Source organism: Jaculus jaculus, chromosome X (assembly GCF_020740685.1).
Source record: "Jaculus jaculus isolate mJacJac1 chromosome X, mJacJac1.mat.Y.cur, whole genome shotgun sequence".
NCBI classification, from domain to species: Eukaryota; Metazoa; Chordata; class Mammalia; order Rodentia; family Dipodidae; genus Jaculus; species Jaculus jaculus.
This window is the reverse complement of record NC_059125.1, coordinates 39,878,301-39,905,168: the sequence shown is the minus strand read 5'-3', so window position 1 is coordinate 39,905,168 and position 26,868 is coordinate 39,878,301. Positions and strand designations below refer to the sequence as shown.

The window sequence follows — 26,868 nt, the reverse complement described above, 5'->3', positions numbered from 1 at the left end:
AACATGAATTCCATAGTAATGATCTGTGCTTTTCTAAGTCACTTTTTTTTCCCTTAGGGCATGGTTTCCATTAGCTTAAGCAGGATTAGCAAGGCTGGGCTCTCATGCCTATGAAATAAGTACTGAAATCCAGTGTTAGGTATGTGTATAATTCAATGATTCAAATGACATTGTTTATTGAGTTCTTGCTATGATATAACCAGAATGACAATTTGCTGGAAATTCAGCAACTAATCCATCCTATATGCATATGTTTGGAAAATATTTTACTTAACTGCTTTCCAATTTCATCTTTAGAAGATTGTCTAATATATCCAGACTTAGGACCATGTGGGAGATTCTTTTGTGTTTCATTTGAAGCTAAAGGAAATGCTATCACTTCTCTCAGCCTCTAATACCCTTCTGTCTGTTCGTCCCTCCTTCCACATGTACCTTACCAATTCTTCATTGAATGTCTGCAATTCCTGGAGAGCTCTCTAGAGTCCAGTCCCTCTTTATGGGACTGGGACTGGTTATTCTGTCCCCACTGACTGACCTAATAGTCTCCATCAGAAAGGGTCAATATAATGGGCTGGAGCTCCCAACCCTGGTTGCTTTCTGACTTCTAAGATTAAATAATAATTTTTAAGAATAATTCTTTGGTGAGGAAAGTCCAGTCATTCTGGTATATCCAGATGAATTTCCCAAGCCCGGCTTTTGTATCCAGAACTCCCCTACTTTTCCTGAGTAGCTTTTTGTCAAGATTGCAGAGAAGGGCTAGAGAGATGGCTTAGCGGTTAAGCGCTTGCCTGTGAAGCCTAAGGACCCCGGTTCGAGGCTCGGTTCCCCAGGTCCCACGTTAGCCAGATGCACAAGGGGGCGCACGCGTCTGGAGTTCGTTTGCAGAGGCTGGAAGCCCTGGCACGCCCATTCTCTCTCTCTCCCTCTATCTGTCTTTCTCTCTGTGTCTGTCGCTCTCAAATAAATAAATTAAAAAAAAAATAAAAAAAAGATTGCAGAGGAGTTATAAGACAAATGTCTGACCACGTTAGAAGACAGTTGTGCAGTTCAAGTATCCCTGCTATTATCGGAAACCTTGAAGTAAAGTAATTACCTTGGGCCATCCTGCATTAGGTACTGCTTATGTTGGTGTTGTAGTTTGAATAAGTGTCCCCTATATACTCATGTGTTTTTAATGTTTGATCACAGGTTGATGACATTTTGGGAGGTAGAGCTTTACTACAGGAGGTGTGTTGTTGGGAGCAAGCTTATGAGTGCTATATGCAGCTCCTGTTTGCTAGAGTTTATCTCATGCTCTTGCTTCTGTTTTCCACCCAATGTGGCAGAAGTGATGTCTCTGCCTCTGCCAATGACATCTTTTCCCTGCTATTATGAAGATTCACCTCAAGACTATATAAACCAATATAAGCAAGCCAATATAATCCATTTCCTCCCATAAGTAGTTTTTGCTCATGTGTTTGCAACAGCAACAAGGTAACAACAACAGTTGGTGACAATGGGTGGTATGCATTTTATACTTACAACTAGGAAGGTCAGACATACAAGTAGTTCACATAGATTAACCCACTTAATCTTCTGAGTCTCTATTAAATACATTCTGCCACTTTCACTTTATAGGCAAGAAACTGAGGCAATGATAAGAGAAGGAACTTATCTAAAACCATACAGTGAGGCAGTGTTTTAGCCACTATGCTATCCTGCGCTTTGAGAGATGCTGAAGTGTCCATGTTTCAAAATGACTTTTGAATTCCCCCTTCGTCAGTGTATGGAGAGAGAGAGAGAGAGAGAGAGAGAGAGAGAGAGAGAGAGAGAGAGAGGCCAATTTCTTTCATAGCAGCCAAAGAACAGAACTATTAACTCAAATGATGCACTTGATTCTATACCTTAGGTTGTGCAACCTGGAAGATTAAAACTAATAGTTTCTCAAGGGGATAAATAGTACTTCTTAGCTTATCCTCAGAATGAGTTCTAACATACAACAAGCATTGAATCAGAAGTCCAAAGTCCTGGGTTGAGGTTCTTACATGGCTATTTGCAAGCAATGTCACTTTGGAAATATATATTCATCTCTTGAAGATATTCATCTGGAAAGGGGGCAACTATAGTCTTTGCCTTACCTACTTCATCAGGAAATCAAACAATATAATGCATGGGGAAGCACTCTAAAGATTTCAAAGTGTTTTGTGATACACCTGTCAAGAGAGAAGACAGTAAATGATTTTTTACAGTCAAGCTATTGCAGTTCAGTCAATAGAAGCTCCATAGTTACAAATTCAAATGTTTGGGTTTGTCATTAAAAAAAAAAAGGGGGGCTGGAGAGGTGGCTTAGCGGTTAAGCGCTTGCCTGTGAAGCCTAAGGACCCCGGTTCGAGGCTCGGTTCCCCAGGTCCCACGTTAGCCAGATGCACAAGGGGGCGCACGCGTCTGGAGTTCGTTTGCAGAGGCTGGAAGCCCTGGCGCGCCCATTCTCTCTCTCTCCCTCTATCTGTCTTTCTCTCTGTGTCTGTCGCTCTCAAATAAATAAATAAATAAAAATTTTTTTAAAAAAAAGAGTTCTAGAGACTGGAAAGATGGTTCAGCAGTTAAAGGTGTTTGCTTGCAAAGTCTAATGACCTGGGCTCAGTTCCCCAGTACCCATGTAAGCCAGAGACACAAAGTGGTACATGCATCTGGACTTTGTTTTCAGTGCCAAAAGGCCCTGGTGCACCTACCTTCATTCATTCATTCATTCACTCATTTTATCTCTCTCTGGACTTGCAAATAAATAAACATTATTTTAAAAATTCCTGCAAACTGGACTTAAATTCTATCCAGGGTTCCCATTCATTTGGCTGAAGCATGGGCCAATCATTAACAGGCTGGCAGACACTCCATTGATTTTTTCATTTATCTAGATTGAAGTTTAAACAAACTCTGTATTCCCTATGCTACCCCTTCTCCTTCTGCCTGGCTGGAACTCAGCATGTGTCTTCTCTAGTGTTGTCTTGCTATCCATAGGAATAAGTGGCATCTCTTGGTTGCCATCTGTCTTTAGAGATGTGTCTTTGTCCCCAGTCCTCATTTTCTGCCTGTCTACACTGCCCAATCTCTGCTGAGATGTCTACTCTCAGTGGTCTGAATGGGGCTGTATCTCCTTCTACTAGTACTCTTCTTCCTTTCTCTCTCTCTCTCTCTACTTTTGCATCTGAAATGTCCCTTATGGGATCACAATTTCAGTGTTTTGTTAAGAGCAGTGTTTGGGATAGTTATGGAGTCTTTAAGAGGAGGAGGTTAGCTGGAAAAAATAGGCCAATAGGGGCCAGTCTATGAAGGTTCACAAGGTTATACCTGCCTCTGCCTCTGGTTTGGCCTTCTGTCTCTGCTTCTTGGTTCTCTGCCATATGAACAGCTACTGCTGTACACTCGTAGTGCCATGCCTTCCTCTATCACCAAGATTAAAACTTCTGAAAACAGGGTCCCAAATAAGTTGTTTCTGTTAGATATTTTGGTCGCAACAATACAAAAATATTTCCCTTCCCCTCCCTCTACCTCCTTTGCTTAGTGTACTTTTCCCTCTTGCCCCTAAATGTGGGCTCACCTTAAGATTCAGTACCTGAATCTCTATCATTTTTCTCTAGATTGTTTTTCTGGGGCAAGTTATTTCTTCTTTCCTGTTTCCTTCAACCTCATCATCCCCAAATCTAAGCTTTGGCCCCAACTTTTACCCATTACAGAATTTCACCTTGTGTTGAAAGGACATGCTATCCTTCAGAACTTTGTACCTCCAGCTGCCTGGTAGATGTCCTCCTAACCTGACTGTTTCCCAACCTCCTCAAATTCACCAGAGTCGTACCGGAGGTGTCCAAGGAAAGGGTCCTCCCTGAATTGTTCTTTATTTCTTCCTTCCAACAAATCGGGCCTCATAATGCTCAGCACTCACCATTTAATGTATCTGGAATCTTTTTCCCTTTTTCTTTCTATTATACTGATGGCACTAGAGTTTAGTCAATTATTACATCATAGTAAATTTCTAGAATCATATCCTGACTTATTTCTGATTAAAATCATCCAACCCTGCAAGTCTCTTCTGTACTATCTCTATGACCTATCAATCAGTATTTATGGAGCCCTAAAGGTGCCTTAATAGGTGGAGCAGGATCCACAGGTGGGCTTTAGGGAAACAAATGAATATTCTGGAATTATAAAAAATTATAACTTGATCCAGGTCATTGGAAATTAAATTTCAACTGAATAATTTAAAGAAGTCTTCCATCTTAAACACACACATATAGTTTAATAGCTGATGTTAGGACTTCTCAAGATATCAGCTTTGAAAAGAGGTAATGAAGGCCTTAGGTAAAGAACGTTGAGTCATGGACCATCTCCCAATTGTACTTGATCCCCTGCAAAAACCCTTGGGTGGCTTTCTTAGACTCTAATCAATCAGTCTCCATCCATCCATTCATTTTATATATTTACCATACATATTATGTATCATAAATTTACATATTTCACAAGCCTGTAATTGAAGATTATATGATTTACATTTTAGTAATGAAGACATTGAGGTTTTCAGACATTCAGTCCTTATTTCAAACTAATATAGTTGGGCAGAAGGACCATAGACCAAATCCAATTGGACTTCTCTGTTCTCATTGCTTCCACAATGACTTCCATTTCAGACACACTGAAGCAGTCCTAGGTATGACTTCTGGAGTAACATATATATGGTCATGATGTACACAACAATCCCTACTACCAAGAGTATTATCTTTGTGTAATCTCTTCTCATCCTTGCAGATCATGGGCTGTGTAACAATACAATAAACTAGAAATTTAAAGAAAAAAATAATGGGCTAAGTGAAGTGATAATAGGTTAAAGTATGTAGAATTTGGCCTTATACAAATAAGGAGTTTAAAATTGTTTGAATAATCATTGGAAAATTAATAATGAATTCTCAACTTAGGAAGTTGAAAGAGAAGGTCATATGCAGATGGGGAAGAGACACCTAGGGGAGGGTGTAGCTGGGGAAGCAGCTGAATTGGTCAGTCTTCAAGAAGGGAAGACAGGGAAGTGAACAACTCACTATATGGTCATATGGTATGCTTTATTGAATAGTGAGAAACTCTAGGCCCAATGTTTGGCCTCCATTAGCTTCCTTCACTTTTAAAAAATAGTCATGACATCTAGTCCAATCTATCATTTGAGGATGACATAGAAACCAGGAAAACAGAAGAAATAAAAAAAAAGGTAAGCTGCTATCTAAGAGCAGCTCTGAGTAGTGAAATTGTAGGTTTATTTCTCCTTTATACACTTAAGATTCAACAGACTGGAAAGATGGCTCAGCTATTAAAGCCACTTGCTTCAATGCTTTCCAACCTGGGTTTGATTCCCCAGTACCTATGTAAATCCAGATAGATGTACAAAGTGGAACATGTGTCTGGAGTTCATTTGCAGTGACACTAGGCCCTGGTGTGCCCATTCTCATTCTCTCTTTCTATCCCTTCTTCCCTCCCTCACCCTTTCTTTGAATAATACATCATTTAAAAAGATTTTTTCAGTAAGAGTGCCAGGACTTTTATCTGCATAAAAGGACATTTATAGCCGGGCGTGGTGGCACACACCTTTAATCCCAGCACTTGGGAGGAAGAGATAGGAGGATCTCTGTGTGTAAGAGGCCACCCTGAGACTACATAGTGAATTCCAGGTCAGCCTGAGCTAGAGTGAAACCCTACCTTGAAAAATAAAAAAAGAAAGGACATTTATTGGAAAAATCTTGAGTAGAGGCCAGATCCCAGAGTCAGGGACATAGAATCCCTCCTTCCCTCCTTCACACATAGGCCCATGCTGCTGCAAAATGTGTCCTTCAGTCAAGTGGCGCTACATTAGGGAACATTTATTTCATAAACACACACAATACCATTCCCAATGGCTTAATGTTTTGAGTGTAGTGTACAGCAAAATTTAAGTGTAATATTCTAGCCAAAGTCAAGTATAATAACAAGACTTTATGAAGAAAACCACCTGTGTCAGTGCCTTACTGCTGATTCTGTGTATTTCATATTAAGTCCCTTTCTGCCAAGGAGTGTGATGAGCTCTATGATTATTCATTTTTTTCAGAGCTATACTAGGTTTTTAGCTAATCATAATTTCATAATTTCACTTTCTGTCTTTTTGAACCAGGGACCCCAGAATGCTACTAGCTCTCCGTGTCTTAGGGGAGAAATCCTTTCCCCAGACAGACCTGCTGGCTGTCTGGCATACCATATTTTCCCTTTTCTACTTGTAAACAGCTCCCTCTGCTCTTACAGTGGACAGTTTCTACTGTTAATGTGATGCATGAAGGACTCACTTCAGGAAGTCCTTCCTCAGGATTTCATTGATGATTTCCAGCTCCCCTCAAAGCCAGAATAGAACTACATTGATTCTCCCTTATCTTTGTTTTCACCTCCAAGTGTCCTAGTTTCCTCCACATTTCACACAAAAAGAGGTATCAGGGAGCTTTTCAAGAGTCAAGGCAGTGGATAGACAGGCCAGAGCAGCAACAGTAACCACAAATGTCAAAAATTACTATTATTTTTTAAGGATTCCTTCTGAACTGAGTGGACAGGCTAGCTTCCAATAAAGCACCACACATATTATTTACCATTCTCAATTATAAAAGCAAGAATAAATTTTATTGCGACTTTTGCAATTTGTCCCCACCCTACCTCCAACCCTGCAAAATGTCAAAATGTCTTGTATTATCATTCTGGATTCTGCATTTTCCTAATTCATTTCTTTCTGTAGCCTGAATAGAGGCTCAGTCATTCCTGTGCTCATTTCAGAGATCCACAGCTTTCTTTTCCACCAAACCTCCAGTGGAGGTCAAGCACTTTCCTTGCATTTCCATCTGCCTGTGCCATGGCACCTGTGGTGAGTCTTTCTTTGCCAGCCTAACTCTCCCACTACTTGCTTCTGTCTCTCAACCTACCTACAGGCTGAAACTCTCCTTCCAGGCTGAAAGACTAGAGACAGGGAAATTAACATGTAGAAACAGACGCCTCATCTGTGGGGTGTTTATAAATAAAGTTTGGAGGACAAATAGCTTGCTGGAGGTAAGGGAGATCGCTTTGAATACAAGTGTCTACAGTGGCATTAGTTTCCTCAAAAGCAAGCACACTCAGCATGGTCAGGGATGAAAATGACAAACTACAAAGCTTGCTGGGAAAACACATACATTTTTCCATATACAAGCAAATAAAACACATTTTAAAGGTCTATGTCTGAGCACATATAGGTTCATCTACTCCATGTCCCAACATAGAGTTATGACAGAGGGTGATACAAATGACCATATGCACTACTTCCAGAGAGCCCATGATTAAGAGGAGACCATAAGGCCAGTTGAAGGACATGGATTTCCATAGACATCATCAGAGATTCTTGTTTCTCACCTTTGGAGAAGGTAAGAAGGTAGGAAGTGTCACCAATAAATGCCACAGGTTGATTCATACCATATCACATGTATTCATAGTAGCTCAGTATATCATTTATAATTATCTTTGTTTCCAAATTATAGCAGGTAATTAGACCTGTTATTATATTTTGTTGACTATATCAATGAAAATATACATTACTGTATCACAAATGTATTTACTAATATTTTGATAACTATTTTTCAAAATAATTGAGTCTCCTTTAAATCATATGCATTTTGGTGCATTTTGAAAACACTTTAAAAATACTTTTTAGGGGTGGAGAGATGGATTACTGGTTAAGACACTTGCTTGCGAAGCCTAAGGACCCAATTTCAATTCCCCAGGTCCCACATAAGCCTGATGCACCTGGTATAGCATGTATCTGAAGTTTGTTTGCAGTTGCTGGAGGCCTTGATGTGCCCATTGTCTATAAACCTCTTTCTCTCCCTCTCAAAATAAATAAATAAAAATATTTAAATATATATATATTATTTATTAATTTGCAAGGAGAAAGAATGGGTGCAACGTGGCCTCTAGTCACTGCAAATGAACTTCAGACACATGTCCCATCTTGTGCATCTGGATTTATGTGAGTACTGGAGAATCTAACCCCATGTCATTAGGCATTGCAGACAAGCAACTTAGCCTCTGAGCCACCTCTCCAAACCCCTAAAAAGACTCTTTTGAGAGGGATTTCATTGGTCTCATGATATTTCCCTGTCTATAATACACGCAAAAAATATTATGTACTTCTGTCTTTGAGCATCTTTGACAAAAGTCTATAATGAATAAATATGGCTAATTGGTTTCATGTTACTACCACAATTCCACCAGCAAATTTATTACCAATTTATTTTGTGAATGAGAAGTTGAGGCTTGAAGCAGAATCTAACCATTTTCAAAAGGTTATTTTCTTTCCACTATATCACACACAAATGTTCAGGCATACATACAAAACACATCAATACACCTATCTTTTATTATTCACAAACATCAACTTAAAAATTTAATTAGCATGGATACTCCTAGCAATCAGAGTAAACCAATTAGTCATATGTATCTACCGTGCCTCAAGAACTGGTGGAAAGATGAAAAAAGTTTATCAGATTATTTAAAATTGCATTCATAATTTGATGGGCCTCTTCACTCCACCCAGGCCAAACAGACTGAGGATGTGAAAAGTTTCATGCCATGGAGTACAAGGTAAATGAACTATTCCTTTGTTGAATGAAGACATCGATGTTCCTTTGGTCCTACTGAGACTCTAACCTCCAGGTCTTGCCTTTTGCATCCTTCTTCCCTTTTCAACTATAGACATTTATATCATTTTGGCTCACCTAATGGCTTTAGGTCTAATTATTCATGAAGAGAAGGAAAGGAAGGGAATGGATGCAGAAAGGGGAAGAGAAGAAAGGGGATGAAATTGTATATTGCCCTGGGTACTGAGAAGAAGACAGAGGGTCTTTATGCCTACAGAATTAATGTTTAATATTTGAGGAGTAATAAGGAACAAGTGGTGCCTGAAATAATGGATTCATTCATGACAATGACAGCAAATGCCACCTAAAAGAAATTCAGGACATTATATAGCAGAGGTCCCTCACCTAATCTGGAGCAGAAGAAAAGATTTCTCTGAGGAAACAATGTTTGTGAACTCATCTTTTGTAATATTTATAGTTTTAATATCCTGCTGGCATGTGACCATCCTTTCATTACAATATGAAATACAAGTCAGGTCTCACCTCTGCCATCTCATCTCAAATCGAAGAGTAGTTTTCCCACCATTTCTAGTTAAGATTCGACTGCTGGGAAGTAGGAGATAGTGGCAAAGATGTCTGTCACACATGGTTTGTGCACAGCCCCAACCAGCTTGAGATGCCCCAGGCCTATGTCACCAGAGCTGAACTGAATAAAATGGAAAACTGTAGCCTGATCTGGGTGGCCAATTTCCAATGCTGCAGCTTGCTTCAGGGTTTGGGGGCCACCAGGCCCATGTGCATAAGAGACAATCTTCTGAGAATCTAATCAATCAAACTTTACAGTCTAGCATCCCATTTGCACATGCTCTATAGCATAACTCAGTGTCTTTTCAACTACAAGCATAATAGACACAGTTATGATGAGAAATGGCTGTGATGTGAGGTAGATGGGAGTTCTGACCAACTCAAGAAGGAAAATCTCCTTTTCTTGAGAGATAATGATTCACTCTGTGAAGGTTTAAAATTCCTACTTGGGAGCAGAATTACAGTGCATTCAACAAAGACTCCATCTGATAACCTATTCTGTGGTATTGTTTAAGCCTTATTTCTTTTCTTCCTGCTATCTTTTGACATCATTGTGAATGAGTGCTCAACAACATGAAAAAAAGGAAGAATATTTTATTATTAAACAAGATGAAAAATAATAGATCTTTGTTTGATATTTCTAATAAATAAGTATAAAAACAAAGTTCATAATGAGATCTCTTACTCACCTTCAGTCATCTTCTGAAGGCAGTATCTGATCTGTTGATGAACATATGTGGCTCATGATTTAGAGCAAAAATAACATACAACCCAAAAAGAAATATCCTTATTCTTTGAACTTTTCACCTATGCATCCCTAGATTCTGTAAGCCTGAAATAAACCCTTTCCTATCATAAGTTGCTTCTGCTTAGGTGTTTCTACCAGCACCATTAACTGACTGTAACACACACACACACAATGAAAATCTTCGTCTAAAAACAAACAAAAAAAAATTATATACTTTTTTTTTTCAGGTAGGGTTTCACTCTAGCTCAGACTGATCTGGAATTTATTATGTAGTCTCAGAGTAGCCTCGGAAATAAAATTTAAGCTGAGTGTGGTGGTGCATGCCTTTAATCCCAGTACTTGGGAAGGCAAGGTAGGAGGATTGCTGTGAGTTTGAGGCCAGCCTGAAGCTACATGGTGAATTCCAGGTCATTCTGGACTAGAGTGAGATCCTTCCTTGAAAAACCAAAAATAAATAAATAAATAAGAAAGCAGAAATAAATCAAATTCATTTAACATATCTTGGATCTTGCACTTAACACATATAAAAATTATTTAACTTAATTATTATAATTCTTAATGGTAAAGTTTGTTTATACTGCTATTTGTACCTTGTCACTAAGAACACTTATCCAAGACCATCATTGCTCAGTACTTTCCTAATACATTATATCTTCCAGGATTTTTTCATTGAATTTTTAATGAAGTAAACAGTTCTCACTGTACAATACATGTGTAAGTCAGTTTGAGCTGCTTTAACAAATTACCTTAGCCTGGGTAATTTACACACAACAGAAATTTGTTGTTTATAGTTCTAGAGCCTAATGAGTCTAAGATTAAGTTACAATTGATTGAATATCTGGTGAAGACCTCACAAATGACCTTCACATAATTGAAGGACAATAAGGAGTCTCTGTGACCTCTTTTATAAAAGCACCAATCCTGTTTCTATTCCATTCTTGAAGGCTACAAACACATCAATTCATCATGTCTCAAAGTCCCCATCTTCGAACAGCATCAACTTGGTGAATAGTTAGCAACATATGAATTGTAGGAGACACATGCATTCAAACCCTAGCAGCATATTATTGTGAAAACAGGTTCTGTAGAACCTCAGAATTTCATGAGCTGTTGACATACTAATTGAAAAAAGGTGAAAGTTCAACCATTTGGTCTGCCTTTTAGGATGTAGAATTTTGAGGGAACACCTGAGCCACAAGACACTGGAGAGGGTATGATGAAGACTGACCTTAATCTTCTACAGGTCCTTTCTCTCTCTCTCTCTTCTCTCTAACTCTTTTATATTAGTTATCTTTTCCTTCCTTTTCTTAGTGGGCACTGACCTATAACTTACAGTACCAGCATGTGGCTATCATCCACAATGAGCTTTTGATCAAAGAGATCTACAAGGTTTCCTAAAAGAAAGACAGATTTCTGTCAGAGTACTTGATGACCCACCAAAGGTTAGTAGTAAGACCCTACTTCTGAAGACACCATATGCTGTTGACATGTAAAATGGAATGACATGGCTGGAAGCTGGAAGACAGTCAGTCCCCAGACAGTCACCGTGTCTAGTGCCAGAAGGTGCTACATGGGCAACTGGGTGAAAATGACCAATATCTGTCCAAGCAATTCATGGTCTAACCTACTTAGCAGCAAATAAGCTGTCGTAATGCTCACACAAGTGCAATAGTGGTGCACAGCCATGGTGGGAAACCAACTGCTCTTGATTTGGCTAACTGATTCCCTCAGTGGAATGGGACCCATAGCTGGAGTTGGAAAACAAGTCAGAACCATATCCAAACATGAGCCTGCTCTCCATTATCAAGCTATCAATAATTGTGGGCTACAAGAGGGCCTATACCAATTAAATTCTCTATAAAAAAGGGGTTATCCCATTTTTCTAGTGCTAACTTTACTCCCCGTTGGAGAATCTGCTTCTCTTTTTCAGATAGATGCAGATCCTAAGGAGAGAACCACCCCATCATACCTCAAAAAGGCTCTAGCTGAAACTAAGAACAATTGGCGAAACAGGCAAGGGTGCTGTTTTCTTGGTGTACTGGGTACCAGCACAAGGGTAAAGGAGGTCAACATAGAAAACAATCAACTCCTACCAAATCAGATACCCAGAGACCCAGAGGCCCCCAACACCTCATCACTGAAACACATCAAAAATTAACCCAACATGGCTCAGGGAAATTTTACTGAAGAGGGGTGGAAAGAATATCAGAGCCACATGTTGGGTCATAATACACAGAGACATTTCTCCTACCCATAACTGTGGGCTAACTCCACAATGCATAACACATATACCTCAACAAGGAGGGACCAGGGGGAGGGGGTAGGACATGGATGATCCTAACAATGGTACCAACTTGACTGTATTCACTGAATATAAACCAATTAATAAAAAAATGAAAAATAAATAAATATTAAGAAAGACAAAAGGATCCAAGATGAAATGAGAACACATTGCAAAATGTATGTCCAAGGAAGGTTACACATCCCCCTAGTATGAAAAAAACCTCTGAGGATCTTATGTGAAGAAATCTTATATAATTGGGATTCATTCAGCATTTCAAAAGCTTATTTAACCACAGATTTCCTTTTTTCCCCTACTGAACAATCTGCAAACACTTCTATTCCTCATAATATTGCATTGGAAATCGTGTAGCAAGCAATGACTGTATCTATATGCAAACAAACATAGGACTTTGCAGAATATTGCTTGATTCATACAAGCTAACATTTAGTCATGACTTTTTAACTTGTTGTTTTCAAAATAATTGCACATTTGCCTTAGCTCAATAGTGTCTTTATTACTTTTGGGACAAAAGTAAGTTTTTTAGATTTAAACATCGACTTCCCCTAAACAAAGTTGAAGATCCAATAATTTCTCTGGAATAGTCAATTCTTTTTTTCAAAAAAGCTTTCCTTCTATTTCAATTTACAGTTAGAAATTTCAAGGCACAATCCAAGGAGTGGGAAGATTAGCAAAGAAGAGAGTTTGAGCTAGTAAAACCCTTTTGACTAAAAGATGAAAAACTGCATCTAAAGATCCCATAGGCAATTAGAAGTTGGTGGGCCCAAGAAATCAGACACTTCATCTTCCTGCTTGGCCCCAATACATTGTTCTTTAGGTTTGCCAATAAGCCCATTTTACTTTGTGCTGATGTCAGTACTGTCAGGACATAGTCACCACCAACAAAGAGCTATTTAGGCATGCACATTCTATAGGTTGCCAGAAGTGTTTCTAGTGAGGTAAGTTTTCTCAGTTTTAGGCAGGCAAGTCCAAATTTTGCCCCACAGGCTGCATGCATACAAGAATAGCTATGAATGATGCCCAACACATTTACAGGGGACAATATCATGTTACATTTTTTAAAAAGGATGGATACTCTTGGTAGAGTGTATGATAGAATAGGGACCTGCTCTCTTAGGGAAATTTAACATCTCAGTGTAAAGTCTTGCCATCTTGCATATGGACTTATTTCTTCACTAAGATATTGTAATTAAATCTAATTAAGAAAAACATCAAGTAATGTTTTCCAATTAGCCTACAAATAGTTTTTAATCCACAACAGAGTGCCAGTTTGTTCTTTACTGGGACATTAATATTATTAAACACTGTTAGAAGATAGAATTCATTACCTGAATCTTTTGACAGCCGAGGTATTGTTTTCTTCAGACAGAGTATAGACATACTGCAATTTTATTGGACTAAGTATTTGTTTGAGGAGGCAATAGTGTTCAGAAGAGGAGTGGTACCTGATAGAAATTATGAAGAGGCTCTGAAATCAATCTCTCTCTTTCTCTCTGTCCATCCTTCCCCCCCTCATCCATTACTCTTTTTGCCATGGATCTAGCCATACTTCCCTGTGTTAGTGATGCTCTCCACAGGCAAACTCCACACCTGTGGCCTATGGCTCATTCTAAGTAATTGTCTGTTTGCAGGAAGCACAATGATCACAATGTATGGCAGTCACATCTCATTAGGGGAGCCTGGGCCCCATGGTGCATAAGTGAAGTAAACACTGCCAATGTAATTTGTTTTATATGCTTAATTCTCTTCCTTATAATTAACATCTGAAAATCGAAAACAAAACAAAAGCACTTTGTATGCATCTGGGATCTGTTGAGCATATTCAGGGAGCCTGGGATTTTTTTTAAATAGTAATCACACATACCTTGTCTTTTTCCACAGCAAACAATAGTGGGCACTGAGTCAGGGACATCCAGGGATCACAGAGAACTAATGTAAACCCAAGAGGGATGATCACAGAAAGGCAACCTGTGTGAGGAGGGAGGAGAAGGCAGAGTAGCTGAAAGTCAGCATTGCCCCTCAAATTATGTGTAGCTGCTATAATCTTAGCTGGATTGAAATAACTATGCATATGACTTACCAGTGTGATAAAATCATCAATCAAGACCAGACTGCTTGTTCCCCCACTCACCGTACTTCCGGTCCAACAGCCAAAATAGATATGGAGTGGCAGATAGATAGTGGGATTTCTTTTGCCACCATCCACTCTGGCAGGAATACCATAGTGCCATAAGAAAATGTTATCCACAAGTCTCCACACTGTGGATGGGGCTGTGGTGAACAGTGTCCCATCAGACCTGGAGACTATATATCTAAGACAATTTACATGAGATCAGTCTGTATTACAAATATGTCAAACAGCTCTTCTGTTGCTTTCACACATCACAAATTGGTTCTAGATAATTCCAAGTGAAGGCAAATTTGTTGATAGTATGTTGACTACAACACAAAGTTTACAAAAAAAAAAAATAATAAGCAAGAGGTTGAGATGAGAAAATAAAACCCCTAAGTCCACCACACAGATAGTTATATTGTAACGTCAGCCTGGTTCACATAGCCCAGGCACTGCTACCTCTCGATGCCACTAAGCACTGTTACTGCTATTAAAATAGTACATACTAGATACCATATTCTTTCCTTCCTTATACGAAATTTCACTCAGATACAAAGGAAGAAAGCTCCTGTAGAGAGTGGCAAAATTATGGCAAGTATCTTTTACCACTGATCAGCACACTGGGAAATATGTAGGTCATTCATTTAATTAAGAATTTTATTCCAAACCTTGGAAGAGCCAATGGTACAGTAGAAGATGTATGATAGCAGATATGGTCCTTTGTAATTTCCCTTTGTATCTGTAGTTCCCATGATCCCTAACTCACAACCAGAGTCGTTTTGTACCAATTCTCTTCACTTTTCTATTTTTAAAAACAACACCAACAGTAATTTATTAAGAAACCATAATATTTGTTAGATTATTTATGTTCATTATTTATGCAATCTCCACAGAAATTTATAATTCATATATACTAACTCCCATTTTCAGGTAAAGAATTTGAAGTTTTAAAAGTAGTTTTCCATTGGGGAATCTGCTTCTCTTTTAAAGATGGACACAAAACCTGAGGAGGAATCAGCCCATCACACCTCACCAGGGCCCCAGCTGAAACCATAGAGTAATTGGGGAAATGAGCAAGAGTGCTGCTTTCTTGGTAAGCCTGGTACCAGCACAAGGGTGAAGGTGATAGACACAGAGAACACACAACTCCTACCAAATCAGAGATCCAGAGACACAGACGCTCCCAAGACCTCATTACTGAAGTAGACCTAAAATGAACTCAACATGGCTCAGGGAAATTTGCGGAGGAGGGAGCGGAAAGATTGTTAGGGCCACAAGTGGGGACATTATGCACAGAGATGTTACCTCTTCCCCATAACTGATGGCTACCCCGACTATGCATGACCAATAGTCCCCAATGAGGAGGGTCCCTTTGGAGGTGGGAGCACAGGGAGGAGGCTAACAATGTTACCAACATGGCTGTTTATACACTGAGTATGTACATAACTAATAAAGAAAAAAAAAAAGGCCTAAGTCTACCAGATAATCTAAGCCAGAAGTACAATTTTAATCTAAATACAGCTGATTTCAAAGCCTGGGGTTCCAATGACATTTAGAATCCCTTTCAACATAAAATTGTAGAGACTAACAAATAATAGTCTTAATAGCAAATATTAGTTTAAAATACACAGTGGACAAAACAATGATGATTCAATATAAATTCATATTTATTTTATGTATCTACCAACATATGCACAGTAGAATCTACCTATGGTTGAAAAACATAAGTAATAGCTATGTTACCTAATTAGTATATCACAAGGACCCTCATAATCATTTTTATAATAAATATTTTACCCCACCTACACCTAGAGCATAGGTACATGATTTGAGTTTGGCAAGTTGATTCAGGACTTTGATATGATTGAACATACTAAACCCTATAATTTTCTGACTCCCAAAAAATGCACATGATAAATGTTGAATGAGGTAAGGATTGGAATAAAGAGGAGGGAGGGAGAAGAAAGGGAAGGGAAGAAGCAGACAGGACAGGACATGTATAGTCAGGAGAAACCACCAAAAGTTAAGTCAGTCTGAAGTTTAAGGTGAACAGGTACCTAATGTTCAAAGCTCAGGGGTGAAATCTAGTAAGTGTTGAAGTAATAGGCTAGCTTCATAGGTCCTGGAGGAGAGCTAAAGCATAAATCTATAACCCTTAGGAGTAAGATGGAAGCCAAAGACACAGGAGCTCAAGGAAAATGACTAAAGGATTGTGGAAAAACAGGGGCACCAATAGATAAGAAGGCACCAAATATCAAACTCACTGTCCACCACCTGCTACATTTATGCATGAGGAAGAGATTCTCTAAAAAGAGCACCGCAACCTCAGAGTTGAAGACAGCCAAAACACTCGGGCCTTCTGGAAGTAGCATCTTCCAATCAGTGGTGCCTAGGATTCTTGTTTTCTGAGATCTTCATAAAGAAAATGATCAATTTCTCTTCTTTTTGAAATTTCACATTGTACATAAACATGCCAAATGCCTTTATAAAGTTGGAAGTAAAGAAACTTGCTCACCATTGTTAAACCCAAGGATTTTCTAAACTTACTTGACCCTAACACCCCATTTTGCAAACTTTCCTTTATTATCTCAAGATTTGAATACAATTGCAATGGAAGCTCTTGCCTTGCTCTTGGAATTCTGAGCTACACAAAAGCTAGGTTTCCACACATCTACAAGGGAATTATTGTCATAGCTATTGTGTCATCTCATCTGAGGAGCATTCCTTAACTCTCCCTTATGAACTTCACCTCAATCAATCCAAACTCAACTGGCTGTCACATTTCCAATGTCAAGATAAAGAATATGCACTAACCTTCAGGGAAGAACTAATGCCTTGCTTCTTAAGCTTTTCCATAAAATAGAAAAAGAAGGAATCCTACCAAATTCCTTCTATGAAGCCAGCATCACCCTGATACCAAAACCAGGCAAAGTTAGAACAAAAAACGAAAATTACAGACCAATTTCCCTCATGAACATAGATACAAAAATTCTCAACAAAATATTGGCAAACAGAATACAAGAGTATATCAAAAAGATCATTCACCCTGACCAAGTAGGCTTTATCCCAGAGAGGCAGGGATGGTTCAACATACGCAAATCTATAAATGTAATACATTATATAAATGGGTTGAAGGACAAAAATCACATGATCATCTCATTAGACGCAGAGAAAGCATTTGACAAAATCCAACATCCCTTCATGATAAAAGTCCTACAGAGACTGGGAATAGAAGGAACATATCTCAATATAATAAAGGCTATTTATGACAAGCCTACAGCCAACATATTACTAAATGGGGAAAAACTGGAAGCTTTTCCACTAAAATCAGGAACAAGACAAGGGTGTCCACTGTCCCCACTTTTATTTAATATAGTACTGGAAGTCTTAGTCATAGCAATAAGGCAAGACATGCACATAAGAGGGATACAGATTGGAAAGGAAGAAATCAAGTTATCATTACTTGCAGATGACATGATTCTATATATAAAGGACCCTAAGGACTCTACCAGCAAACTGTTAGAGCTGCTAAACACCTAAACACCTACAGCCATGTAGCAGGATACAAAATAAATGCACAGAAATCAGTAGCACTCCTATATGCTAACAACAAACATACCGAGGATAAAATCAGAGAATCACTCCCATTCACAATTGCATCAAAGAAAATAAAGTACCTTGGAATAAACCTAACCAAGGAAGTAAAGGATCTCTACAATGAAAAGTATAAAACACTCAAGCGAGAAATTGAAGAAGACACTAGGAAATGGAAAAACATCCCTTGTTCCTGGATTGGAAGAATCAATATTGTGAAAATGGCAATCTTACCAAAAGCAATCTACACATTTAATGCAATCCCTATCAAAATTCCAAAGGCATTCTTCACAGAAATAGAAAAAAACAACCCAAAAATTCATTCAGAATCACAAAAAACCTCAAATATCTAAAATAATACTGAGCAACGAAAATAAGGCAGGAGGTATCACCATACCTGATTTTAACCTATACCACAGAGCCATAGTAACAAAAACAGCATGATACTGGCACAAAAGCAGCTATGTAGATCAATGGACATTTCTGCCATTGGAAATGAGGAGCCATGCATGAGTTTGGCCACATTAGCTTTCCCATAGAGCCCTCTCTCTTTCCCTTCCCAGGTGGCTGACATTTCCATCAATTGAACTATAATTCTATACATGAGTTTGGGCGTAGATGCAAACAAACTGAAATCACCCCATTCACATAGCAGTACAAAGAATTTCCAAGATTGAACTTCCAACCCCATAAACAAGAAAACAGAGACTAGAGAACACAAGGAAACATAAAGCAATGTTCCATGTACTAATTAATGCAAGTGTGTCAGAAAGACATGACCAACATATTATCCCTGGGCAAATAAGTCCAAACACAAAAGGGCAAGCATGACAAAACAAGCCAGTATGTCTTACCTAAGAAACACCAAGGTCATGGTAGAGGACTCCCAAGAAATCTACTTAAGGAAACTCTAGTCAAAGATATCAAAGGAATGATTGTAAATATGTACAAAGGAAACAAAGATAAATGCCTGAATGAAATCCTGAATAAATTCAAAGAGGACACAAGTAAACAGCAAAATGAGAAGAGGAAGTCAAACTATGATATGAAAATGGAATTAAATAAATAGTTACAAGTCCTGAAGGAAAAACAGGGATGAAGAGGAAAATAATACATACAATACATTAACTAAAAAGTTCCCTGGAAAGCTACACCAATAGAAGGGAGCAAGTGGATGATAGAATATCAAGCCTTGAAGACAAGTTAGAGGAATTGAGAGGTATTTGGGATAATAAGAAAAGATAAATTGTTCATAAGTAAGAATATCAAGCCAATGGCAAAGAAAATATTTTCAATAAAATTATAGAAGAAAATTTCATAAATGTATGGAAAGACATGGCCATCCAGGTATAGGAGGCATACAATAGCAAATAAAAAATCCCAGGAAAGAAACTCTACATGCCAAAACACTAAATACATAGAGCAAAGAATGGGTACTGAAAGCCAAAAGAGAAAATGTCAAGTAAAATACAAAGGCATACCCATTATAATAATGGTCAATTTTTCAATGAAAAATCTAAAAGTCAGGACTTGGAATGATGTATTTAAAATATTGAATAACCATAGCTGCCAATGCAAGTCACTATCCCCAAAATATTATCACTCACAATACAAGGAGAAAGAAAATCTTTCCATAATAAAAGTAGGCTAAATGAAATTTTGGCTATTAAATGAGCTCTACATAGGATATTACATAAAATACTTTACATTGAAGAAAATAATAAGCCCATACAAAAGAATAAGCCCATACAAATATCTATGGGGGATGATAATCAATGCAGTTAATTTAAGAATAGTTATGAAAGAAATGAAGACTAAGAAAAAGACTAAGAAAAAATGCAGTACTAATAACTGAATATTAATGTTCTCAAGTTCCCAACCAAAAGACACAGACTGGACTAGAAAACAGGCCTATCGTTTTGTGGTCATCAAGAAAATTACTGCACAGTCAAAGAAAGACACCATGTTACGGTAAAATAATAGAAAAAATATTCAAAGAAAGTAGAACAAGGAAGCAAACAGATTTTGCTATTCAAATTTCTGACAAAATAGAATTCAGGTCAAAATTAATCAGCAGAGATAATGATCACTTGATACTAATTAAAGGAACAACACACCAAGAGAGCATTACAATTCTAAACATATACACACCAAACGCAAGTGCTCCTTTTTTTTTTTTTTTTTTTTTTTATTTTTTCGAGGTAGGGCCTCACTCAGGCTGACCTGGAATTCACTATGCCTCGAACTCATGGTGATCCTCCTACCTCTGCCTCCCGAGTGCTGGGATTAAAGGCGTGCGCCACCACACCTGGCAAGTGCACCCAACTTTATATATAAAAAAAAAAAATGTTACTACTTATAAATTCAGAGATAAATCTCAACACAGTTATAGTGGACGACTTTAATACCCCAAGTTTGACTAAATAAAAATTATAAGGGATACAAATAGGAAACGAAGGGTTCAAATTTTCCTTATTTGCCAATGACATGATTCTATATACATAAGCTACCCTAAAGACCACCAGAAAATTTCTAGAGCCAATAAGCACTTTTGACAAAGTGTCCAGACTTCTTATGTATCAAGGACAAGCATATTGAAAAAGAAATCAGGAAAACAGCCCCAATCACAGTAGATGCATAAAACTAAATATCCCAGAATAACTCTAACCAAGAAAGTGAAAGGCATCTACAATGAAAACTTTAGAATACTGAAGAAAGAAATTGAGGAAGACACTAGAAGATAGCAAGATCTCCCATGGTCATGGATTGGAAATATCATTATTGTGAAAATGGACATCCAACCAAAAGCAATGTAAAGATTCAGTGCAATCCCAATTAAAATTCCAGTCCTATTCTTCACAGAAATAAAAAAAATCATAAAATTATTTATATGGAAGCACAAAGACAGCAGTTAGCTAAACAACTCTGAGCAAAAGAATACTTCTGGAGGTATCAAGATATCTAATTTCAAGTTATAGTAAGGGTCATAATAATAAAAAATAGCATGGTACTGATACAAAACAGACAGAGTCCAATGGAATTGAATAGAGGATCCGGGGATAAATACAGGTAACTACAGATACCTGTTTTACTTTGCTTTTTTTTTTTTTTTTTTTTTTTTTTTTGAGGCGGATTCTCCAAGTTCACTCTGAGCCACAAGATTTTTGACAAAAATGCCAAAAATTGCAGTAAAGATAGCACAATCAACAAATGCTGCTAGGAAAACTTCATATCTACTTGCAGAAGAATGAAACTAGGACCCTATCTCTTTCCCTGCAAAAAAAGAGAATACAAATGGATGAAAGATATCAATGTAAGACCTGAAATTCTGAAACAGAGGAAAATGTGAAGAGTAAAATGCAAGTTATAGGTATAAGGCAGGATTTTCTGAATTAGTCTTTGGTTTTCAAGTACATAAGCAGCAATCAACAAATGGGTGCTTATAAAAATTAAAAAAAAACTATTGAACAGCAGGAAACTATCAACAAAGTCATGAGGCAACTTAGGGCAGGGGAGATGGCTCAGCAGCTAAAGGCCCTTGCTTGCAAAATCTGACAGCCCAGGTTCAATTTCACAACACCTATGTAAAAGTCAGATGCAAAAGGGGTACATACATCTGGAGTTCTGGGCTAGAGAGATAGCTCAGTATCAAATGCCATTGCTTGAATAGACTGATGGCTTGTATTTAATTCCCTAGTACAATGTAAAGCAAAATACACCAAGTAACACATGCATTTGGGGTTTGTTTGCAATAGCAGGAAGGGCTGGCATATTTTCTTTCTCTCTTTCTCTCTAATAAATAAAAAATACATAAAAAGATGGTACCAACACATGATGTTCTTATTAAAAAAGAAAAAAAAAAACAAGAAACATGTAAAACAAAAAAGAATAAATATCTTTACAAAGAAGTGACATACAGAATGAGAAAATATTCACCAGCTCTGTACATCTGACAGCATTAATATCTAGAATATACAAATAACTTTAAACAACTAAACATCCAGAAAATGACAACTTGGATCTCAGAACAAAAAATGCTGAAAAGAAGAAATACAAATAGTTATTAAATGTTCTTTTTAAATATTTTTATTTAGTTATTTGAAAGAGACAGAGAAAGATGCAAAGAGAGAGAGAAAATGGGTATGCCAGTGTGTCTAGCCACTGCAAACGAACTTTAGATGCATGTACTGCTTTCTGCATCTGGCCTACGTGGGTCCTGGGGAATCAAGTCTGGGTCCTTTGGCTTCATATGCAAGCACCCTACTAAGCCATCTCTCCAGCCCCCTCATTAGATTTTTTTTATTGTTCAGCATCCTTAACCATCAGGAAAATGTAAATTTAAGCCACGTTGAGGGCTGGAGAGATGGCTTGGCTGTTAAGGTGCCGGTCTGCAAAGCCTAAGGACCCAAATATGATTTTCCAGGACCCAGGTAAGCCAAATGCACAAGGTGGTACATGCATCTGGAATTCATTTGCAGGCTTGGATGCCCTAGCATGCCCATTCATTCCCTCTTTGCTTCTCTCTCTCTCTCTCTCATTCTCTGTCTCATAAATAAATAAAACCATTAAAAAAAAACACATTGAGATGCCATCTCACCTTGGTTAGATTGGCTATCATCCAAGAAAAAAAAAATCAAATGTTTTTAGATATGGCGGCAGAGTGGAACCTGATTAAGATCAGTTTAAATGGTCTCAGCAGCTTAACTTGTTTCTACTCCATTCTGGGGCAAGAATTTCTCAATTGGACGGGAGTTCCAGAATGCTTAGACTTTTATCTATCTTCTTGGTTAGGGAAAAGGAGAGCTGGTTTGACTCCCAAGCTTGGCTTTTCTTAACAAAATGATTATCACAAATGCCCTGCTATGTCCCCTTCAACTCCCATGCTCTAGCCTTGAAGAGAGAAATGTCATTTAATGATTCTTACTTGTAAAGAGAATAAAAATAAAAATCAGAGAAACTAGTAGGAGAGGGAAGACCTCCAAAAGTCACAGCCCCATTACTGTGTGCTTCTAATTCTAGCCACAGATACAACTATATACCCAAAGAAATTTCTTCTTCGAAAATTAATCAAAATTCATTTAAGTTAATCAGATACAGTCATTTCTAGGCAACAAACCATTTTCATAAATCTCTTTTCATAAATCTGTTTTGCCTAGTAGGAATATACTTATCTCACTTTGTCCTTGTTCTAAACTCCAGTGTGACAGTGGGAATGGAAAAAGATGCAAAGGGCATTATCAAATATCAAAATAAAAAGAAGGAACAAAGGCAGGAAAGAAGGAAAGAAGAAAAATATCAGTGTTTGTGTTTTTCCCAGCAGTCTTCAGTTCACCTCAGAGATGTTTTCTACATTGTGGCATCTTTCGGGTTTATACCTACCACAGCCACAACATTCTCTTAAAAAATATTGTGAGTATACGTGTGTGTAGGGGTGTGTGTGTGTATGTTTCCTGATTGGGGAAGTAGTGTTGTTCTCTGGTGTTTTTATTTTTGTTTTGGCACTGTTCTGTTGATTTTGTTTCTGTGTTTTGTTGCATGATTCAACACCTCCAGAATGATTGACTGTTTTTCATCATGAGATGGCCTAGGCTGTTACCTGTAAGTAAGTCATCATAGTAATCTATTCTGCTGTTTTCCTAACTCTAACAGCTCTACACACAGGCTTCCGTCCTCCAGAAAAGTCATAAAGGCTATTTAAAAAGTCAGCCAAGCCGGGCATGGTGGTACACGCCTTTAATCCCAGCACTCGGGAGGCAGAGGTAGGAGAATCGCCGTGAGTTTGAGGCCACCCTGAGGCTCCATAGTGAGTTCCAGGTCAGCATGGGCTAGAGTGAGACCCTACCTCAAAAAACCAAAAAAAAAAAAAAAAAAAAGTCAGCCAAACAGCCATCTCAGAGGCTTTACACAAGGAAGGGAGTTAATATTTTAAGTAGCTCCAGCCCTCTGGACTGTGCATGTTTCCAGCTGCTTCCTCATCCAGTCCACACAGAGCCTTTTCTTTCATCTTCCCCTGGAGCGTGTGCACAGGATATAATGGTGATAATTACCATGAAAGAATTGAGTTGTCCTCCCAATAAAAATCACTCTGTTAATCACTCCAACTTGCAGCCCCCTTGTCTGAGCACCCTTATGCCAAACTTTCAGGGTAGAATGTGGCTACAGATAAATTAACTCATGTAATTGCATGCAAAAACACATTGATTTAGTTTCCCCCCACCCTCCTTCAACTTGACAACTTGCCTAAATAGGCTTCTACCTAGACCTGACAGCTCTTGGACAAGAAGTGTACAACAGGCTATTAAAACTCAATGCTCTGAATATGGCGAGTTGAAAGCACAGACAAAGGGGTAAGATTGAAAGATAAAAGGAGGAGATAAAACAAAAGAAGGGAGGGTTATATAGGATGGAATCTGCACACTTACCCTTTAATTGTGCTTTTAGACTTTGCACAAGCTGGATTCTCTGAAGCAGGTCCAGAGATGGAATTTGGGGTGGATTATTTATGAGGACAAACAAAGTATAGAAGAAAGAAGCACAAATAGAATCAGGCAGACAAAGAAGCTAAACTGCTATGTAAGCTGGGCAAAGTCTCAGCAAACTATCACCTCCCCCAGGGGGGAGGGCTCTGTGGCACTCTGTAAGGGGTTGAAATGACTGGCCCTTTATCATTCCCATCCCCTTGCATCAGTCTTGGCATATGCAAGGCTATACCCGGGCTGTGCTGACTCCCAGTGGCTCAGGCAAACCCTAAAAGAGCGCACACTGGGATCCATTCTTTCCTTGGGAGGGGCTCTGGGAGGTGCCTCTTTGTCTTCCAGAGATACAGTCATCTACCTGATCACAGCCCAGCTCTCTGAGTTTCTAATAGTTGTTTCTCATCTCAGATCAAGTTACAAATCTCCACTGGCCACAGGGTAACAAAGGCTTCTTTTACTATGCACAAAGTAGTCTGATGTTATGAGCTACACCTATTTTATCACATTTAACCCTCATAAAACCCCGTAGAGGTAGATATTCTTATAAATGACATTTTGGAAGAAAACCAGACCAACAGAGATGTTTTGTCAAAGGCCATATATCTGATAAACTAAAGCATTGACATTTGAACCAGGGTTGTCTGATTCCAAATACACTGATCTAACTAGGACACTGCACTGATTGAAACAGATATCTGTAGGTCCTCCTACAACTCCTTCACTGACCTCTATCCACAAGGATTTAACAGAAAACACTTCTGTTAGGACTGTTAGAGATTGTGAAAGAGCCCATTTACTGTGCTGGGAGACACAGCCCAGTGTTCCTATGGGCCTTTGCCTCTCTCTGGCGGCCAGGCCCAATGTTTTATTTAACATGTATTATGCTCTGTCTTTGGAGTCTCAGTGAAGTTGATTGTACAGATTTATTATGGTACATCAACGCTAGGGGAAGGGAGAAGCAGGAGCAGGCAGAAGAAGTTGGTCAGCAATGCATTTCCATCAAATGCCTCAGATGACCCCATCAGAGTTATTCTGAATTAGGATAAGGAGAACTGATACATTTCATGATGTGGCAGCCATTGGGCATGTGGTACCCCAAGGATGGAGCATGCTTTTACACTAGGTAGCTCTCTATATCTAGAATCTTTCAAGCTGGAGAAATGTGTGCTTCATCATTCGAAGGGGATCTATATGGCCAATCACTACTAGTAGTTAGCATATAATTTTCAGTTCATTCATCGTATTGAGTACCTTCTGTGTACCAAGCATTGTGCTGGGTCCTACATACTTCCATGATGAACAAAAGATGATCATTAATAGAGATGATAAAGGAAGAAAAAATATTTTGAGTAGGGAAGGAAGAAAAAGGGGTAATACAATACATGTGACATAAAAGCAGAAGGTGGGTGTGGTGGTTTGATTCAGGTGTCCCCCATAAACTTAGGTGTTCTGAATGCTAGGTTCCCAGCTGATGGATATTTGGAAATTAATGCCTCCTGGAGGGAGTGTATTGTTGGGGGCGGGCTTATGGGCTTTATAGCCAGTTTCCTCATGCCAGTGTTTGGCACACCCTCCTGTTGCTGTAGTCCACCTTATGTTGGCCAGGGGGTGATGTCCACCCTCTGCTCATGCCATCGTTTTCCCCTGCCATCGTGGGGCTTCCCCTCAAGCCTGTAAGCCAAAATAAATCTCTTTTTCCCAGAAGCTGCTCTTGGTTGGGTGATTTCTACCAGCAATGCGAACCGGACTGCAATAGTGGGTTATTGGGGGAAGGAGTTGGTGGGACAGGAGTATGGGGGAGGGGATTTGGAGAGGAGGACCAACAAGAATAAAGTATCTATTAAAATGCCAAAATGGGGGCTGGAGTGATGGCTTAGCTATTAAGATGCTTGCCTGCAAAGCCAAAGGACATTGATTCAATTCCCCAGGACCCACATAAGCCAGATGCACAAGGTAGAGCACGTGTCAGGAGTTCATTTGCAGTGGCTGGAGGCCCTGGTGCACCCATTCTCTCTCTCTCTCAAACAAATACATGAAAAATAAATAAAATTAAAAAATGCCAAAATAAAGTCCTTTACTTTGCATGCTAAATTTTTTTAAAGTAACAAAAAAAGTAGACCTTTGACCTCATCCAAATAAAATTGTAGTAGTGTTAACAACATTTCACTGCAGGTATCAAAACAATTTTATAATTTTTTGGGGGGGTGGCAATGAACTTGGGATTGAACCTAGGGCCTTGGACTTCTTAGATAAATACTGTACCACTGAGCTAAATTCTCAGCTTTGTCTATTTCTTTAGAATAGCTAGGTCAAATTTTTCCTGGTCCAAGAAAGGACCATTAGAGCTTGTTAATATATACTTCCAAACTTCTTTCCAAGAGAGCTAAAAATTAATAAGGTACATTTCTCAA

The 26,868-nt window shown here is 38.5% G+C and overlaps 1 long non-coding RNA gene across 1 annotated transcript in view; it reads right to left on the bottom strand.

The window, feature by feature from the left end:
* The window catches only part of LOC123456612, a 61,115-nt gene extending 36,594 nt beyond the window's left edge, over window positions 1-24,521 (bottom strand). The window contains exons 1-2 of the long non-coding RNA XR_006634592.1: window positions 24,404-24,521; window positions 14,139-14,242 (exon numbers count right to left, since the gene is read on the bottom strand). This is a non-coding gene — a long non-coding RNA (uncharacterized LOC123456612). The remainder of the gene's footprint in view (window positions 1-14,138; window positions 14,243-24,403) is intronic.
* Window positions 24,522-26,868: the final 2,347 nt, after the last annotated feature.